The following is a 15,713-nucleotide window of genomic DNA, read 5'->3' on the forward strand; positions in this document are numbered from 1 at the left end:
TCTCACTGTGGTTTTGATTTGTATTTCCCTGATGCCGAGTGATATGGAGCATTTTTTCCATGTGTCTGTTAGCCATTTGTATGGCTTCTTTGAAGAAATGTCTGTTCATGTCTTCTGCCCATTTCTTGACTGGATTATTTGTTTTTTGGGTGTTGAGTTTGGTAAGTTCTTTATATTTTGGATACTAGCCCTTTATCTGATATGTCATTTACAAATATCTTCTCCCATTCCGGAGGTTGCCTTTTAGTTTTGTTGACTGTTTCCTTTGCTGTACAGAAGCTTTTATCTTGATCAAGTCCCAAAGGTTCATTTTTGCTTTTGTTTCCCTTGCCTCTGGAGATGTGCCTAGCAAGAAGTTGCTGAAGCTGAGGTCCAAGATGTTGCTGCCTGTGTTCTCTTCTAGGATTTTGATGGATTCCTGTCTCATAATTTGGGTCTTTCATCCATTTTTTAATTTATTTTTGTGTGTGGTGTAAGAAAGTGGTCCAGTCTCTTTCTTCTGCCTGTGGTTGACCTACTTTAAAATGGGCAAATAGGCTGGATAAACATTTCACCAAAAAGATATATGGATGACAAATTATCACCTTAAAAGATACTCAGCATCATTACTTATTAGGGAAATGCAGATTAAAACCATAGTGAGATACCACCATACACCTATTTAAATGTCTTCACTTAAAAAGTGGGCCATACCAAGTGTTAGTGAGGATATGGGGGACTGAAAGTCTCAAACACTACTGGTGAAAGGGTAAAATGGTACAACCACCTTGGAAAACAGTCTGGCACTTTCTTAAAAAGTCAAACATATGCATATCATGTGACTTCACCATTCCACTTTTATTTATTACCCAAGAGAAATGAAAAGATATGTCCATACAATGACTTGTACATGAATGTTTATAATAGATTTGTTTTCAATAACCATAAACTGACAGCAACCCAAATGCCCATCGACAGGTGAATGAACAAACATACGGTAGTATATCCATACAATGGAATACTACTCAGTAATAAAAAGTAATTAATTATCATAGATGTGACAATATGGAAGAATCTCAAAATACTTATACTGAGTAATAGATAGCAGACAAAAATGAGTACATACTGAAACATTCTATTTATATAAAAATCTTGATAATGAAAACAAAAGAGTGACAGGAAGCAAATTAGTGGTCTCTCAAAAGCAGTAAGGGAATGGAAGAAGGCAGGAGGGAGAGACAAGAATGTGGTGGTGGCTTCATGAGTATGTATATGTCAAAATTTATCAAATTAACACTTTAAACATTGTAGTTAATTGTATGTCAATTATATCTTCTTAAACTCTTTTTAAAACATGAAAATAGATAAATAAACAAATATATGTCTATTGAATTGAAAATACTTGTAATCCTGGCACCTTCAGGCTTCAAGTGCTCTGTCCCTACAAAGCATCAACCAAATGGAGGAAGGGGTAATATAAGCATAGAGTGAAGCCAGAAGATCAGAAGACTTGTTATTCTTTCTTACTTATACCCTTTCACATTGCTGTTCTTCTGACCTCAAGAAGAACAGTAAAAGTTCTCTTAAATAGGACACAGCACTAACTATAAAAGGCAAAACTGATGAATAAAACTTCATCAAAATTAACAACCTCTATCAAAAGATATCATTAATAATAAGCAAGACATAGTTTGGGAGAAGATAGATATAGAGAAAGATAGATTGAGATAAAGATGTGTGTATACATTATATATGCATATATTATTGATATATATTACACATATGTGCACATATACATAACACACATACATATATATACACAATTACACATATATATGTACTTACATGTAGAATTTTTAATTCCTTCAAATCAATAGGAAAACCAGCTAACAGCCCTATTCTTCAAATGGTCGAAAGACTTGAATAATTACTTCATGAAAGAAGATATCCAAACAGCCAATACCTGAGTTAAAGGGTGCTCAACATCAGGAAAATAAAAATTAAAACGAAAGACATTTTGCTTACACATCGGAATGGATAAAATGTAAATACTAAATGTCAATAAGGATGTGCAGCAATTGGAACTCTTGGACATTGTTGATAGCTGTGCAAACTGACTCAAATATTTTTTAAAACACTTTGACAGTATTTATAAAAGCTAAACATACACCTACTGTATTATCCAGCAAATCCATATCTAAGTATATATCCAAAAGAAATTTTTGTGTACTTCAATCAAGATGCATGATAAAAAATTTCTGTAGAAACTTTATTAACCATAGGGCTAAAACTTAAACTATCTGTTCATTAGCAGTCTAAATAATTGTATGTTCTCATAATGGAATACCACACAACAATAAAAATAAATAATATACCCGTATCTGCAATACTATAGTTGATTATCACAGGCTTTATGCTGAGGTAAAGAAGTCAGAAACAACAGAGTATACATTTATGTGAAGTTCAAATATAGGTGAAAATAACCTATGATAATGAAAGTCATAATAGTGGATACCTTGGGGCAGGGGGGATGAGGGCAGATAGTATTTACTGGAAAGGAGCAAAAGAAGCCTTCTAAAGTGGATGGAAATGTTTTACATTGTTATCTAGGCTGTGGTTACATATACATATGCAAAAATTCAATGAGCTATACACTTCAGATTTGGACACTTTGCTATATGAAAGTTAGGCTGCAAAAAATTTTAAAGGAGGATTTCTGTTCTCTTTCATTACTTACATTGTACTGCATACCTAATATATACCCAGTACACCACCCCACAATTCTAGGTCCCCTGAATTCAGGTATCTATTCAGTCCCATCTAAATACAGTCCTCCCCATGTGTTTCTTATTTTCATTGTAGCAACACTGACCAAAATCAAAAGGCATAATTAAACACTTATCCAAACTTCCTTTATTTTCCACTAGAAGAGAACTTTCCTAAGGAAAAGTTCATAAGTAAAAATATTTCCCCAGCACTTCACTTATCATTGCTTCCCAAAGAAATCTTACCACTAATGGTGAATTTACACCAAAAAAAAATTGTTCTTTTGTTTTTTATACATATATAATGCTTTTTTCCCATTACATAATACTGTAGATTTATTAACTTATCCTGAGATCACCATCCCTGCCCCATGTGCCCCATTATTAGAATATGATGGCTATCTGCAATGCCTGAAAATTTGGTAGCACTTGCTTCTCCTAATAAGCAGAAGCTTGGTGCTGCCCTGATAACTAAATATGTCCCCACAACTACCTGGTCCTCTGTCACATCCTCCACACCAGTGTTATTTAGTAAAAATATAATGCAAGCCACATATATAATTCTCAACCTTCTAGTAGACACATTAAAAAAACTAAACAGATAAATTCATTTTAATAATACATTTTATTCAACATAATATATCCAAAATGTTGTTTCTACATGTAATCAAAATAAAAAGTTGTCATTGAGATATCTTTCATTATTTTTCATATTAATCCTTCAAAGATCCAGTGTATATTTTACAATTACATTCCAGACTTGTAGTGTGTCTCAGTTTCAATGCTCAGTGCCCTACACAGCTAGTGACTGCCATATTGGATAGTGCCGCTCCCAATTATCTTAGACCACGGCCAAGGTAACCCTTGAAATAAGACTCCAAATTCTTTCTCTGTTAGTCTTGAAATAACATATGACACCTCTACCACACATCTTTACACCCCATAAAATTAAATTTCTCTCCCCTGGAAGTTCTAATTCACTAAACTATGTCTGTAGGGCTCCACCCACCAAGTCAGTGGACACCATACTTGCCTCTCTGAAATCTAACATACTTTCCACTTACACACTACAAAATTCATCAAACACTGTCTTGTCATTTTGCCAAGACCAACTCAACAAAATTTTTCACCTCCTACTCTCTTGCAAAATGTGATATATTAAAATTATCCTGTGAAAAGTGCATGAAATTACTGTGAATATATTCATAACTTAAATGTGCTAGGTCAACCAACATGTGAAATGAAATCTTCCAAGAAAGAAATGAGGCAAAAAAACATGGCATAGGGGAAAACAAACTGGATTGGGATTCAAGCAAACATTTCAGTCCCAGCTCTGGCACACCAGGTAGTTTTATGTTCTTGGGCAGCATATGAATGTTTCTGACTCTGTAAAGTGTAGTATATTATATAAAGGCACTAGATCAAATGATTCCTAAGCCCATTCAATGTTGAATACTCTATAATTGCAGCAAGTATTTTTCATAAACTAAAGAAGAACTGGGGTATTTGGTTAGGGGTGAATCAGTCCATTTGGTAAAGAAAATTAAAATTTCCTCTGCCATATAGTATAGAAAGAAAGCACTGGAGCTTGGATTCCTCATTGAAAAAAGTAAGAATAACAATAAATAATAGTAATAAAAACACTGCAATTTTAAAAAATCCTTGGATCTCATTTCTAATATTTTTTCAAGAGAAAGTTATTCTGCCCAAGGTTTTCCTCAGGGCAAATTTGACATCCTTATTCCTCAGACTATAGATTAATGGGTTGAACATTGGCACAACAATGGTGTAGAACAAGGAAGACATTTTCCCCTGGTCAAGGGGCAAAATAGAAGGTGGTTTGAGGTACATAAAAGCTCCTGACCCAAAGAAGAGAGAAACAGCAATTATGTGAGAACTGCAAGTACTAAAGGCTTTGGACCTGCTTTCAGTGGAGCTAATATGGAAAATGCTGGAAAAAACAAAACCATAAGAGATAAAAATGGCAACAATGGGCACCCCAATGCCAATGGTCACAACAGTGAAGACAACTAGTTCATTTATGTAAGAGCTGTTGCAGGAGAGCTCAAGGAGGGGAAGGATATCACACATATAGTGATTGACAAGGTTGTCAGCACAAAAGGTCAAAAATAATATATTTCCTGTATGGGCCATAGCCCCAAACACCCCCATCCCATAAACACCCAACAAAAGGAGTAAACACACCTGAGGAGACATGGTGACTGTGTACAGCAGTGGTTTACAGATGGCAACATAACGGTCATATGCCATCGCTGACAAGATGAAAGATTCAGAAAAGACAAAAAAACAAAAGAAAAAGAGCTGAGTCATACACCCTGCATAGGAAATGATGTTCTTCTTGGAGACAAAACTCATTAGCATTTTGGGGATGATGGCAGTAGAGAAACTAAAATCTATGAAGGACAAGTTAAGGAGGAAAAAGTACATGGGAATATGAAGGTGAGAATTCAGCCCAATCAGGGTTATCAGGCCCAGGTTCCCCCACCACCGTGACCACATAGAAACCTAGAAACAGGAAGAAGAGGGGCATCTGGAGTTCTGGATCATCTGTTAAGCCTGCGAGGATAAACTCTGTCACAGAGGAGGTGTTATCTGCAGCCATTGTCCTCTAGGAGGGTCTGTAAGGGAAAAAGAAACAAGTCACTGAGACAGGGAGAAAGGCTACACACCATGGAAGTGCAGGGACTGACATAGAGAAGACAAGGATAGGAACGTTTACTGAGTACTAACTATGGGATAGGCACTGTTCTAAATGCTGTGTGGCATTATGATTATCCCCATTTCACCGATGAGGACACTGGACCTAAGTGACTTGCACAAGTCCCGATGCTGTTGAGTTACAGTAGAAGGTGAACTTGGGCGGTCTGGCTCCTGGGGTTTGAGCTTTTACCCCCTCTGCTACAGGACAGACCAGGTCAGGCAGCACTCACCCTCTTTCTGCTTGGAGTCACAGTGCTGTTCTCCACTGGCTCTCATCCATCTCTTTCATGGACCCTCAGATGCTNGCTTTTACCCCCTCTGCTACAGGACAGACCAGGTCAGGCAGCACTCACCCTCCTTCTGCTTGGAGTCACAGTACTGTTCTCCACTGGCTCTCATCCATCTCTTTCATGGACCCTCATGTGCCGCAGTGAACAGAAAGTGACAACTCAGAGCTCAGACCCTCTGCTTCTGCTTCTCTACTTTGAGGATCAAATCCTCTAATTGTCTTGCTGAGCTGAGGAACTTGATCTCTGATTATGGCTTTGGCCCAAATCTCTTGTCCAAAGTCTAGGCACAAGACAGCATCCTTTCCTAATGCCCATGGATAACAGGAGACTAAAAAGTTTTATTCTGGATTAAAGATCTCAGTGACGTAGTTACAGAGGCTCCCTCGGGATTACTGCTCCAGAGACGCCCCCCCCCAAGGAAGAAGAAATGTTTGTTTACACCCTTGCTAATGCTTGATGTGATTTTTAATGACCTGTGGTTACATTTTTCATTGTGATTACATCTTTTTAAGCTATTAATTATAGCAAAGCACCATGGGAAAAATAGTAATTACTACCTTGTATTGAACCCTTATNAGGAAGAAGAAATGTTTGTTTACACCCTTGCTAATGCTTGATGTGATTTTTAATGACCTGTGGTTACATTTTCATTGTGATTACATCTTTTTAAGCTATTAGTTATAGCAAAGCACCATGGGAAAAATAGTAATTACTACCTTGTATTGAACCCTTACTGTGTATCAAACGCTGTATTGATCCAGTACCCTCATATGAAGGATCCAAAGCAATGCACAAAACATAGTACCTTCTTTATTCCTCACTACAGCCTTATATATTAGACCTATAGATATCCACTTTAAAAGTGAGCAGCACACACAGCTTATAGATTTCAGAGTCTTGAGTCAAACTCTCATTTACCCAACTCCAGACTTTATAGGGGCCGGGGACCTTGCTGAGCTTCTTAAACAAACACGAGGTGTTTAATGTATGTTGCTAACAATGTCATTCCTGCCTACTACACCTACTGTATGCATTGTCAAAATTGTTCTCAGAAAGTGATTTCATTCATATAGAGACTAATAAAGTTTTATGTGGCAACTTACACTCAGTGCCTCTTACCAGGGGCCCTTAATATTAACGAAGACAGATTTCATACCAAAAAAAAGAAATCTTGATTTGGGGGAATTTGAGCTTCAGTGTGTCAATGGATTAAATAGCTTTTTGGTCCTGGATTAATGGCAAAAGTCCTCTTACAGAAGTTATGAAGTCAAAACACAAAGGCAGAAATCCATCTTCCTCCAGAAAAGTTCTACTAAAATCACTGCACGCATGCCTGTGTGTGTTTGTGTGCACACACATCCATGAGGACTTGCTCACCCTCAGCTGTGAATCAGCAATGACAGTGCCTCATCTTTTGATTTACACTTAGAATTAACATGTCCCAGAGTAACTCCAGTAATTCTAATCCTTGTTCTCAATCCCCTTGCACAAATGCTATAAATGGAGAAAAACAATTCATTAAAGGGAATGAAATTAAGCTCTCCTTGAGAACCAAGTACAGAGAAGTTGGGGGTTCTCTGAAAGCTCTAGGGGGATTTTGTTACTTCAGAGACAGTTGCCATGGCAGCCTCATTTCCAAATGTATCTTAAACAGGACTCTTCTAAAGCCATGTTACCTGATGACTTGCTCCAGTATAGCAGAGAACAAAAGAGCTGTTTTGCCCTTTCCATTTGTACAGTACTGTTGCCTTTCCAAAACTGGAATCTCTGAAATGGCTTTCTTCTCATATTTGTTTCTAACTTAAACTTTACGTTATAAACACAACATTACAAGGCATATGAAGATTTACATACAGTAAAATGCCTTTGCATATATGTTTCATGCATGTGTACTGGCTCTCAGACTTCTAATAGACCATCGAAGTTGCACAAGTATGTCCCCAAATCAATCTCTACGTATCATAGGATTCCCTGCTTCAAGAAGAAGCACAAACGTGGCCAGAGAGAAGAGATGGCACCTAACTGGCCTCCATCATGTGAAATAACTTTGATTACCTCCTGAGAAAATAGATCAGTTCATCTTTCAGTAATCATATGTGTCTGCATAATAGTTTCTGTTAAATTGATTTTTTCAATGTTCCAGGATTTTTTTATTTTAATTTTTTGTTTAAATTCAATTTAGTTAACATATAGTATATTATTAGTTTCAGGGGTAGAATTTAGTGATTCATCAGTTGCATATAACACCTAGTGCTCATTACATCAAGTCCCCTCCTTAATGCCCATCACCCAATTACCCCATTGTTAAGTTAATGTTAATAAATGTATTTGGCATTGTAATATGTGAAGTTCAGGGATACAAAAAACAAACAAAGAAAGACAAGTAAGCAAGCAAACAAACAAAAAAACACAAAAAGTAAAAAACATGGTTCTTTGCCAGAAAGAAGCTTACAGTCTAATAGTGGTATAACCCATATAGGCTCTTTTTCCTATCTCTGTCCCTTCATCCCTTCATATCTCACATTTCCCAGGGTTCATCTCTCAACTTTCCACACTATTCCTACTTCCTTAAGTTCCTTTTTTCCCTTTTTTTTAATTTAAATTCAATTAGCCATCATTAGTTTTTGATGTAGTGTTGAATGATTCATTAGTTGCTTCCTTAAATTCTTGATGAGCTCCTTTGTTTCGTGGCTTCCATCATCCCTCTATATAAATGGATCTCGGATTTGTGTCTTTATTTCTCCATTCTCTATTAAGTTCCTTTCCTGTGTACCCAACAGGATTTTTTTTCCTGGGTATTTCAAGAGACTGTCCAGTGGTCATCTCTGAGCTCATCAAGTACTTAAACACATGTTCCTTTCTCCAACAGTAGATACTCTCTCAGCCTCTCCATTATTTATCTGAGTGTAACCAATGGTGAGGAAGTAGAGAGTAGAATTCATAAAGTTATTCTAAGCCTAGTTTTTTCCTAGGGCAGTCCCTCCAGAAATTATTACTAGCTCTCCCTTTCACTCTGAAATATATCTGAGTTGAGTGAGAAGTATTCAGAGGATGAACTCCAGAATCTGGTGGACCTCAGCATAAATCCTAGTTCTATATCTTCATAGCTGTGTGATCTTTCAAATTTTAACTTTTCTGTAAGTTTTTAATTTTTAATCTTAAAATGAGGAAAAGAACTACCACTCAAAGTGTTATTTTAATGAGTAAATGATGTGCCTTCTGGCACAAGGAAGATTTTTTAAAAAAAGCAGTTTATTAAAATGATATATTTTTATGTATATTATTCTTAAAGATTTATTAAATAAATAGAATTTATTATTATACTAGTAGTAATAACTGTACCCTTGGCTGAAAGCAGTTTCAGAATGGGCTGGAAGAGAAAGAAACCAAAGGCAGGGAAGTCAGTTTAAAAGCTTTACACGAGTATGGGGTGCCTGGCTGACTCAGTTGGAAGAGCATGTGACTGAATCTTGGGGTCGTGCATTCAAGTCCCACATTGGAGGTAGAGACTACCTAAAAATAAATAACTTAAAAAAAAAGAAAACAGTTTATACAAGCAGTATAAACAAAAAAAGATAAACAGTGCCACATATTATGATATTATGATGAAATACCAAACAGGATTTCATATCTCTACGGCTTGAGAGAGAACTGAGAAGAGGCATAAATCAAATTTGGTTAAGTTTCCAAGCCCTGCCCTTGACAGAAATGGGAAATAAGGAAATGGAAGTGTAAAGAGCTGGATTTTAGACAAGATCATCAAATGCTGGTGGGACTTCCAAACAACAATGATCAGAAAGAAGTAGAAAATAGAAAGTCAGAGACTTAATAAAAGGGATTGAGATACAAATTGAGGGATCACCTGAATAGAGGAGATCACAGAAAAAGTAGGAACATGGCTTCAAGGAGTTGTGGTTAAAGACAGAATACTTAGGGGTAAGGTTTGAACGTTTCAAAAGTGCCAATAGATAAGGGGGAGAAAGAAATTGACCAACAAAAATGTCAAAAAAAAAAAAAAAAACAAGCATAGCAATTAAGGGTAAGAACTGGGGAGTGCCTAGGTGGCCTAGTCATTTTAGCTTCCAGACTCTTAGTTTGGCTCAGGTCATGATCTCAGGGTGGTGAGATCTAGCCCCGAGTTGGGCTCCATGCTCAGCAGGGAGTCTGCTTGAAGATACTCTCCCTCTGCCCCTCCCCCCACACTCTCTCACTCTCTCTCTCCCAAATAAATAAATAAATATTAAAAAAAAAAAAAAAGAGCAAGCCTGGGAAAACAAAGCTAGAATTAAACCTAACTATATTCCTTATTTCCTCGGTGAACCTGAGTAAGTAACTTAACCTAATTAATACTTAGTGTCCCAATCTAAAAAAAAGGATTAAATAGATAAATAAATAATAAAAAATTTAAAAACAGGATAATAATACCAAACTGGCAGATATTTGTGAAGACTGAATTACACTCCCATGAATATTCATTTAGTAAATATTGGTTGAGTTTACAAAATGACAGAGAGGTCAAGGTAGAGGAAAAAAAGGTGGTTTTTTAAATTTTATTTATTTATTTGACAGAGCAAAAGCACAAGCAAGGGGAGTAACAGAGGGAGAGGGAGAAGTAGGCTCCCCACTGATCAGGGAGCCAGTTGCAGGGCTCACTGACTGAGCCACCCAGGTGCCCAAGGTGGAGAAAATTTTAAGAGTAAGGGATAAAAAATGTTGCCAAGGGTGCAAGGAGAAAAAAGAACTGAAAAACAATCTTGAACTATGGCATTCTCCTGCAAGGCTATTCACTATTTTTCCATGTTACTCTTACTGTCCTTTGTCTAATACAGCCTTATACTATTCATTATTTCAAGACTGCATTCCAGAAACCCCAACTAGATTAAAAGCTTCTTCAAGAAAAATCCTTAACCCTATAGCTTTTGGGTTCACTCACACACTCAGTACCTGTCAGAGTGATGAATACATTATAGATGCTCTTCAAAAACTTAATGAGTGTCATGGGCTTGCATGTTGATATAGAGCCATGAAAATCCATACGGCAAACCCATAATTTCCGGGACAGATTTTACTGTCCGAAATAATTCATCAGAGGTTCTGAGAAGCAACATTTTATCTCTACCCAAAAAAAAAAGGAATATAAACCACATATACTTAGGTTTACTAAAACCAAGTTTGAAGCCTTTAATATGTTGATAATGCTGTCTACACCACCAGGCCAGAAGATTTCGGCCTGTCAAAGGTCAAAGCATTTGCAGAAGGAACTATCCCCTTTCTTGTAGGTCCTGGCAAAGGAAAGTTTACTAAGTGACAGAAGTTACAGCAAAGACTACATAGAGAGTTACCAAGCAACTTAAAATTCTCCAGAATCAAGTTTTTTTTTTCCCTAAGGGGCTTAAATTCAGGAAATGTGCTAATTAGTAAAGTTGTACTAGTTAATATATAAATACTGTAAAAGCTATCATTTACAAGAAGTATAAAGGGTAAAAAAGAAATCAGTGCACTAGGAAGTACAATATAGGCAGAATTAATCAGGACAAATCCAAAATAAATTTCAAGTGTGACTTCATGGAAAGGAGAAATTGATGGGTAGAAACAGAGAGATTGTTCTAAGCTAACAGAGACTTGTTAATTTACTAATAAGTATTAAATTAAATGCCTTACANAAAGCATTTGCAGAAGGAACTATCCCCTTTCTTGTAGGTCCTGGCAAAGGAAAGTTTACTAAGTGACAGAAGTTACAGCAAAGACTACATAGAGAGTTACCAAGCAACTTAAAATTCTCCAGAATCAAGTTTTTTTTTTCCCTAAGGGGCTTAAATTCAGGAAATGTGCTAATTAGTAAAGTTGTACTAGTTAATATATAAATACTGTAAAAGCTATCATTTACAAGAAGTATAAAGGGTAAAAAAGAAATCAGTGCACTAGGAAGTACAATATAGGCAGAATTAATCAGGACAAATCCAAAATAAATTTCAAGTGTGACTTCATGGAAAGGAGAAATTGATGGGTAGAAACAGAGAGATTGTTCTAAGCTAACAGAGACTTGTAATTTACTAATAAGTATTAAATTAAATGTCTTACTTGTGCTGAGAAATCAAGCAATATAAAGAAAGTAAAATGCATGGACTCCTCTATAATCTTACTTGCAGCATTACAGAAACTGCAACTTCTAAAGACCACTCTGGAAAGGAAAGCCATATACCTTCTCAGTGATATGTTCAATATTTTACAAAGCTTTCTCTCAAGAGCTTTATTTTGTTAGCTTAATTCAAGAGGCAGTGTGGTGTCCTGGAAAAATTGTAGGCTTAAAAGTCTGAAGATCTGGCACAGGTCATACACTCTGGGACAAGTCACTAAATTGTCTTTACCTGGAAATTTCTCCTCTATAAAAGGAATAGATGAAACCAAATGCTGTTAAATTTGATGAATACTTTCCAGTACTATTTTACCTAACACAGTGACAGCTGACTTCCTGAAATATTCATTTTCCTTTCTGAAATGGAAAAACTCAGTTTTTTCCTTACCATGCAGGGAAAAACCCAGTTCCTCCCTATTGTGTGTTTTTCTCCTGTGAGTATCCTTTTTACAAAGCTTTCTCTCAAGAGCTTTATTTTGTTAGCTTAATTCAAGAGGCAGTGTGGTGTCCTGGAAAAATTGTAGGCTTAAAAGTCTGAAGATCTGGCACAGGTCATACACTCTGGGACAAGTCACTAAATTGTCTTTACCTGGAAATTTCTCCTCTATAAAAGGAATAGATGAAACCAAATGCTGTTAAATTTGATGAATACTTTCCAGTACTATTTTACCTAACACAGTGACAGCTGACTTCCTGAAATATTCATTTTCCTTTCTGAAATGGAAAAACTCAGTTTTTTCCTTACCATGCAGGGAAAAACCCAGTTCCTCCCTATTGTGTGTTTTTCTCCTGTGAGTATCCTTTACTATTCACACAGAACACTTCATTCTGTCACTTCTGGTCACCAAATGTGTGGGAGTTTAACCCACAACAACAAGCAAGTCTCCCTTACACCAACTGGGTGTCCTACAATTTAACTCAGTTCTGACACTACCTGGATAACATCCAATCCCACAGGTTAGAGGCTCAGTCCCACAAGGCTGCAAACACACACACACACACACACACACACACACACACACACTTCAGACGCCAGTCCCAAGCCCAGGTTATCACCTGTGCTTCTGAGCAACTGGCTATAGATCAAAGGATCCAAAGACCCTCTCCTTGGGTTTGCTTAATTGGCCAGAGTGGTTCACAGAACTCAGGGAAACAATTACTTACGTTTACGAGTTTATTAAAGAATACAGATGAGCATCCAGATGGAAGAGATGGAGGGCAAGGTGTGTGGGATGGGCCCCAGAGCTTCCATGCCCTGTTCAGACATGCCAGTGTTTTACCACCTCATGTTCACCAACCCAGAAGCTCTCCAAACCCTCTACATCAGGGATTTTATGGAGGTTCCATCATGTCAACCTATTGCTCGTTAGCTCCATTTTCAGCCCTTTGTACAAAAGAATGGGGGCAGGGCTGAAAATTCCGAGCTTCTACTCATGGCTTAGTCTTTCTGATGACCGACCCCCATCCAGGAGCTATTCAGGAGCCACCTCATTAGAACAAAGGGCACTCCTATCACAGAGGAAATTACAAGGGTTTCAGAAGTTTTGTGCCAGGAACTGGGGGCAGAGAACAATATATATCTGTTCCGTTATATCACACTTTCCTTTTCGAAACACATCACCTATCTAATTTTCCTTCAACTTCTGGCCACCTCTCCGTTTCCTTCAAGAGCTAAATACTGATATCCCACAGAGTTCCATCCTCAGTCTTCTAACCTTAGCATTCTATCTGTGCTGTCCAAAAGACCTTGTCCACTCCCATGGCTGAAACTACCCTCTGCTAATGACTTCCAAATTTGTATTTCTATTCACATCTGAACACCCAACAGACACCTAAAATTCAACACATTAAAAAATTATATCTCTACCTTTCCTCAAAAAATTTCTCTTCCTATATTCCCTGTCTTAATAAATGATGCTTTTGGGCTTTGGGGCACCCAAGCAAAAAGACCAAATTAACTCATAAGGGAAAAAGAAATCTTACTGTCATTTTATGTTTTCACAACATTAATGGAGTAATAAGATTTCAGATACTCGAAAAAATAAAATGTGAACCAAGGATAATTTTCTATATAGCCAATCTGACTTCAAATATAAAAGCTATGGATACACTGCTATTAACTGACAAAAACTTAGGGGATCTTGTTGCCATGAGCTTTTCCTAAGGAATCTACTAGACAACAAGCTCTAGATAACCAAAATATTGAACCGGCATCAGTAGCATTTAATATCTATCTACTTGTAGACCTAAGCATAGTGGTTGTCAGGGACTGAGGGAAATGAGGAGATATTGGTCAAAGAGTCATCAGTTATAAGATGAATAAGTTCTGGGGAATCTAATGTACAGCATGGTGACTATAGTTAATTTTACACTTGAAATCTGCTAAGAGAGCAGATCTTAACTGTTCTCACCACTAAAAAAAAAAAAATGGTAACTACGTGAGGTGATGGATATGTGAATCAGCTTGATTGTGGTGATCGTTTCACAATATAAACATATATCAACTCATGCGGTACACCTAAAAAATATTGTACAACATAAATGTATATAATTATTGTCAATCATACTTCAGTAAATCTGTAAAAAATAAAATATAATAATCAAAGTACGCAAGGTTAATTATTTTTTTTAAATGAAGCTCATTCTGTTTCAATTTTTAAAAAACAGTTAACTAGGGTGCCTGGGTGGCTCAGTCGTTGAGCGTCTGCCTTCAGCTCAGGGCGTGATCCCAGAGTTCTGGGATCGAGCCCCACATCAGGCTTTTCCTCTGGGAGCCTGCTTCTTCCTCTTCCACTCCCCCTGTTTGTGTTCCCTCTCTCACTGGCTGTCTCTCTCTCTGTCAAATGAATAAATAAAATCTTTAAAAAAAATAAAAAACAGTTAACTAAAATTAAACAGGTTTCTTTTTTAGTAAATTCAATGAATTTGGTTTTGGAGAAATGTTCAGTGCAGAAAGATGTAAAAGAAAGTCTTTTATGATAAAATTTTAAATATAGTTCATTGTACACAATGACAAAAAAACTAATGATGAATACTGACCATGTTGGTGGTGACAGATGCCAAAAGTGATGACGTTGGTGAAGGTGATGATAATATTGATGGTAAGGATCAACGTGGTCATAGTAACGATGATAATGCTGATGAAGCTAAAAATGTTCCAGGGCTGGCAGTTGGCACCAAGCTTCCCAGGCTGCAGGGTAACTCCCTCAACAGAAGAAAAATTAACACACAAGGGAGATGTCATTCATAGTACAAAGTGTACACCCAAAGACTAATTGCCTTCAAAGAGGACCAAGTCTCTGGAGCGGTTATATCCCAGGAGAGGTTCTGCCTATACATAAATATACCCAACACTCTCCAACTCAGTGACCCAGTTTTAGGACTGTGTTGGCCCCTTTCACTGGAAATAGATGTAAATCTGGTGCCTTTCTGTTTTCTGATATTTCTTAATTGCTGAAAACAAAGTACCGCCTAAGATGTCCAGGTAACGGTGTTACAGTGTTCCTCAAACCAGGTATCCAATTATAGTTTTAAAGTAATTATGTAAGATGGCAACAAAATATCTTCCATGAATTTGCATTTCTAATGCAGGCCTTTTATATATACTATTTCCAGTCATATATTCCCCTCCTCAAGGTGATTTTTCCCCACTTGTAAAGGAAATATAGTTGTCTGTGTAATTCTGAGTGTTGTCATGCAGCAAGTCTGAGCTTCTGGTGACCTGATAAAATTACTAAAAAATTTTTAAAGGTCTGATTTGCTTTATTAAATGATTCACGAATCAGGCAGCATCCTATCTAGCAAGTAGAGTATATGTTGTTT

At 36.9% G+C, this 15,713-nt stretch overlaps 1 non-coding gene across 1 annotated transcript; it reads right to left on the reverse strand.

The window, feature by feature from the left end:
* Nucleotides 1-4,430: 4,430 nt before the first annotated feature.
* LOC100482799 lies at nt 4,431-5,367 on the reverse strand. The gene has a single exon (XR_004627504.1). It is a non-coding gene; the product is annotated as an olfactory receptor 8B12 (transcript).
* Nucleotides 5,368-15,713: the final 10,346 nt, after the last annotated feature.

This window comes from Ailuropoda melanoleuca, chromosome 8 (genome assembly GCF_002007445.2).
Source record: "Ailuropoda melanoleuca isolate Jingjing chromosome 8, ASM200744v2, whole genome shotgun sequence".
Classification (NCBI taxonomy): Eukaryota; Metazoa; Chordata; class Mammalia; order Carnivora; family Ursidae; genus Ailuropoda; species Ailuropoda melanoleuca.